General features: G+C 40.1%; 1 pseudogene; it reads left to right on the top strand.

The window, feature by feature from the left end:
- Positions 1-4,511: 4,511 nt before the first annotated feature.
- On the top strand, positions 4,512-4,973 carry LOC136380983 (ubiquitin-ribosomal protein eS31 fusion protein-like; annotated as a pseudogene).
- The last annotated feature ends 659 nt before the right edge of the window (positions 4,974-5,632 follow it).

Here is a 5,632-nt window from a genome sequence, read left to right as displayed (position 1 = left end):
GATGGACTGGGACTGTGGCAGTGGGCTGGGCATGCCCTGGACATTGTGAGGTCACCCATGAAACTCAGGCTTCAGCCCCCTGGGCAGCAGAATGGACTGGATGGGATGTAAGGTCACAATCCCCACTTATTTTGTGACAAGTTAACAACAACTCTGTTTAATTTCTCTTCCAAGTCTTCTGCTTTGCTGGGGTACGAGGAAATTTAATTTGTCTATTCAGGATTTTTCTCTACCACTCAGTGCTTTGGCATTAAAGTGCCATATATAAATATTCAACACATTTTTTCCTGAACACCTACTATGTTTTGGGCACACTTCTTAGTACTGGGGATGGAGATGTGAATAAGTCCTCTGGTTACCATTCTGACTTCCAATATCTCCCCACCAACCCCTCCGGCCATGTGACTTCCCTGCTGTCCCCTGAACACAAAGCAAAGAGCTCCTGCCTCAGGGCCTTTGCACATGCTGGTCTCTGGCTCTTCCTGTAGAAATCTACATGACTCAATTCATTTTAAATAAATATTTTTTTTTATTTTCCCCTTCCTAAACCTCTTAGTCCTGGAATTAAAAATAATTATTCTGAAAGCTTGATCTGCTTTCATTTAGTCATTTCACAAATGTTTACTAAATGCCCACTACGTGCTGGCCATTGTTCTAATCACAGCAGGGAACAGGTTAGACAAAGCCTCTGTCCCCCTTGAGCTTACCTTCTAGTGCAATAGACAGATAAAAAAATAAATATATAATACATAATAAGGTCAGATACATTAGATTCTTGTTATTTATAGTAGTTATTTTTAAGAAAAATAAAAATTTTATTATAATTTTATTTAAAAAACATTTCATTTTATTTCATTTCATTTATCAATGAGAGGAGGGGAGGCAGAGACAGACTTCTGCCTGCGCCCTGACTGGGATCCAGCCAGCAAGCCCACTAGGGGCTGATGCTCTGCTCATCTGGGCATTGCTCCGTTGCTCAGCAACTGAGCTGTTCTGAGGCAGAGGCCATGGAGCCATCCTCAGTGCCTGGGCCCAACTTGCTTCAATCGAGCCATGGCTGCAGGAGGGGAAAAGAAAAAGAGAGAGAAAGAGGAGGAGAGAGAGATAGAGAGAGAGAGAAGCGAGAAGGGGAAGGGTGGCAAAGCAGATGGGGGTTTCTCCTGTGTGCTCTGACTAGAAATCAAATGTGGGACGCTCTACCACTGAGCCAACCAGCAGGGCCAACAACTTTATTTATTTTTTAAAAAAATTTTTATGTTTTATTTATTCATTTTTAGAGAGGAGAGAGAGAGAGAGAGAGAGAGAGGCAGAGAGGGAGAGAGAGACAGAGAGAGAGAGAAGGGAGGAGGAGCTGGAAGTATCAACTCCCATATGTGCCTTGACCAGGCAAGCCCAGGGTTTTGAACCAGTGACCTCAGCATTTCCAGGTCGACGCTTTATCCACTGCGCCACCACAGGTCAGGCCAACTTTTTTTTTTTTAAGTCACTGAACTAGCAATCCTGAAACTCCGCTCCTAGGAGAAATACAGGGTTAGGGTCTTTCAAGCCTTTGGTCATAAGTGTTTTGTCAACACATAACCTTGCTTTAGGTGTGTTTCTGTTTAAGGACATCTTATATAATATATATTGCTGATTCATTTACACTGAACATGTATTCAACAGCTATAACTCATGCTTGAATAAAGCTTATCTAACACATGTATTTTTTTTTATATGGCACAACACAGACTTCTTGCACTTATGGCCATTAGCACTTCAGAACTTTGGAAGTCATTTTAAAAAGCAAAAGCACCCAAAAAAGCATTAAAAAAAGTGGCACCAAATAGATTGTGAAAAGAATAGTAATTAACAGAATGAGAGCTAAAACAAGAAGGAGGAGTGTCACCTCGTTTAACCTCAGCTTGGAATGTGCGTTGTTTGGTGACTCGATCTTTTCATCATCACTCTGTGCTGGTCTGTAAATGACTATGAAAGCATTGTGGATATGGATTTGAGGGTTACAAATGAATTTTAGTGAGTAGGTGAATTCACAATTATGGAAACATTGAGTAATTAGAACCAATTGTTTTGATTTTTAAAATTTTATTTATTTACTTATTTTTATTCAGTGAAAGGAGGGGAGGCAGAGACAGACTCCTACATGCACCCTGTAGGATCCACCCAGCAAGCCCACTAGGGGACAATTCTCTGCCCATCTGAGGCATTGCTCCGTTGCTTAGTAACCAAGTTCTTCTCAGTGCCTGAGGCAAGGACATGGAGCCATCCTCAGCACCCATGGCCAACTCGCTCCAATCAAGCCATGGCTGCAGGAGGGGGAGAGGGGGAGAAAGAGAAATGAGAGGGGGAAGGGTGGATAAGCAGATGGTGGCTGCTCCTGTGTGTCCTGACTGGGAATCGAACCTGGGATATCGACATGCCGGGCTAATGTTCTACCACTGAGCCAACTAGCCAGGGCTAGAACCAATTGTAATAACTGCTAAAGAGAAAACTAGAGTAGGGAAATGGGGATAGAAAGTTCAGGTTGTCTGAACAGTCTCTGAAAAGGTGAAGTTCTTTGTTTTTTGGTTTTTTTTTTTTCTTAAGTGAGAAGCAGGAAGGCAAAGAGACAGACTTCCACATATGCCCCAACTTGGGATCCACCCAGCAAGCCCTCTATGGGGTGATGCTTTGCCTATCTGGGGTCGTTGCTCCATTGCTCAGCAATTGAGCTATTTTAGCACCTGAGTCGAGGCCATGGAGCCATCCTCAGTGCCTGGGACCAAGTTGTTCCAACTGAGCCATGGCTGCAGGAGGGGGAGAGAAATACAGAGAAGGGAGAGGGAAGGGGTGGATATTGATTTGAGGGTTACAAATGAATTTTAACCAGTTGGCCGGGGCCTGAGAAGGTGAAGTTTCATAAACCTCAAATAAATTGATATAAAGAGTCGTGTGAGCCCTGGCTCACCTAGGCTGTGGGTTCAATCTCAATCAGGGCCCAAACAGGAAGCAACCGATGAATGTACAACTAAGTGGACAACAATGAATGCTTCTCCTTTTCTTCTTCTCTCTCTTGCATCCTCATCTCTCTAAAGTCAATCAATAAAAATAAAAAAAAGCCATGTGAATATTTGAAGGAAGAGTATTCTTAGAAGAGGGCTAAACCCTAACATGGCTGCCTAGTTAAAAGATGTGAAGGCCAGAGTAACTATGGAGTAGACAAGGACAGAGTGGTGAGTGAGTGAGGTCAGAGTTCATTGAGTCTTTGCTAAGACATCTATCTTCTTCTTTACTTGGGTCCTTAAGGCTGGGGCCTCTCTTAGCTATGCCCTTGCCCAACAGGCTGTATTTGGCATAAGCTGTATGCCTAGACTCCAGAACTGTTGCTTTTTATGCTATCCTGATGCCAACCCACCCTAGGGGTGGCATATCCCCTCTGGTCTCACACTCCCTTTGCTCTCAGAACTACAAAACCATCTCAATTTTATTTTGTCTTCTTCCCAGGACCTTCTAAAGTCCCTCTATCTAAGCCACATTAACATTTATACCGCTATTGCTTTCCCCCCATCTCCCTCCCTCTCTGTCTTTCTCCTCAGCCCAAGGACTATTTTCTAAACAGGTAATAGGAGTTATGCAGAGACTATGAGGAAGTCCACTACCAACTTTCATTTTATCTAGGTGAGAAGTCACAAACTGGCTGAAAACATGTTTTAGTTAGCATTTAGGGTGTTTTTAGAACATGTAAACATGTCAAATGCAAGAGATATCGTACAAGAATCCAGATTTCCTGCTATTATTTAAGTAATATAGGTGATATTTCTACTTACTGCTACAATTGAGTAACTCAGATTAACCCTCTTGATAATAACTGTAGACTTTACGATAATATGATTAACATGTCTAACAGATGACGAGAGGATTGTGAATCTATACAAAAGAATCAAATGAAAATACCAGAATTAAAAAATAAAAATTTTCTGAAAATATCAGGATTAAAAAATAAAAAAGGATTCACGAGAAAGGTTAACAGTTTATTACACACAACAGAAGAGAGAACTAGGAAAATGTAAGGTGGGTGTGAATAGAAAAATATACTGAAACATGCAAAGGAAAAAGATAGGAAAAATACAGAAAAGAGTGTGAGAAACTTATAAAACATGGTGAAAAATTCTAACATTCATGTAAATGGAGACTCAGAAGAAAAAGAGAGACAGAGTGTAAGCAATATTTGAAGAAATACTGAATGAAAACTTTCCTAGACTGAAGAAAGACATCAAGCCACAATTTTGAGGTCTTCAGCCAAATAGCTGCCAAGATACAGGGTTTTGCCTGAATTGTGGTGGTGCAGTAGATTGAGCATCGGCCCAGAATGCTGAGATTGCTGGTTCAAAACTTTGGGTTTGTGGGCTTGCCCAGTCAAGGCACATAAGAAAAGTAACTAGGAGTTGATGCTTCCTACTCCTCCTGTTAATTTCTCTCTTTCTCTCTCTCTCTTCCATTTTTCTAAAATGAATAAATGAAATATTTTTTAAAAGATGCAGATTTTCATGAAAACTCTCACAGAAAATACCATCTCCCTCAAGGTTGAACCCTCGGATACAATGAAAATGTAAAAGCCAAGATCCAGGATAAGGAAGAAATTCCTCCCAATCAGCAAAGACTGATTTTTCTTGGAAAGCAACTGGAAGATGGACATACTTTGACTACAATACTCAAAAGAAGTTCACTTTTCATCTTGTGTTGAGACTTAGCGATGGTGTTAAGAAAAGGAAGAAGTCTTATACCACTCCCCCAAATAATAAGCATAAGAGAAAGAAGGCTGAGTTGGTTGTCCTGAAATACTACAAAGTGGATAAGAATGGCAAAATTAGTCACCTTTGTCAGGTGTGCCCTTCAGATAGATGTGGTGCTAAAGTTTTATGGCCAGCCACTTTGACAGACACTATTGTGGCAAATGTTGCCTGACCTGTTGCTTCAACAAACTGGAAGAAAAGTAATTGCATATAGGTTAATAAAAGACATGAACAAAAAGAAGAAGAAAAGGAAAAGAAAGAAGAAGGAGGAGGAGGAAGAATAAGGAGAAAGGTCTTCAAATCCCACAAAGGATAAATATAATGAAAAGCACTTTACAAGAAAACATTGCGAAAAACCAAAGAGGAATTCTTTAAAAATGACCAGGGAAGAAAAAAAAATACATGACTTTCAAAGCTACAATCATAAGACCCTACACTAACTTTTAAAAAGAAATAATGGAAGCTGGAAGACAATGGAATGACATCTTTAAAGCACTAACAGAAAATGACTGCCAATCTAGAACTCCACATATAGAGTTTTATATATTACAATGAATATATCCTTCCAAGATGGAGGCAAAAATAAAGATATTTTCAAATGAAAACAGAGACTTCACCACAGTAGAGCACAACAGAAGTAATACTAAAGAGAATTCTCCAGGCCGCAGGAAAATAATCCTGAATAGAAGCAACATAGCACAGGAAAGAAAAGAAATTACTAGAAGAGTAAAATGTGAGTAAAACTAAATATTAAGAGTGTTTCAAAATAATGTCTCACGGGGTTTAAATTATACATGAAATAAAAATACATGATAACCAAAGCACAACAGATGGAAGGGGAATAAATGGAACTATGAGGTTAT

This window comes from Saccopteryx leptura, chromosome 9, assembly GCF_036850995.1.
Source record: "Saccopteryx leptura isolate mSacLep1 chromosome 9, mSacLep1_pri_phased_curated, whole genome shotgun sequence".
NCBI classification, from domain to species: Eukaryota; Metazoa; Chordata; class Mammalia; order Chiroptera; family Emballonuridae; genus Saccopteryx; species Saccopteryx leptura.
The sequence above is the reverse complement of the archived record's forward strand: the minus strand, read 5'-3'. Positions and strand labels throughout refer to the sequence as shown.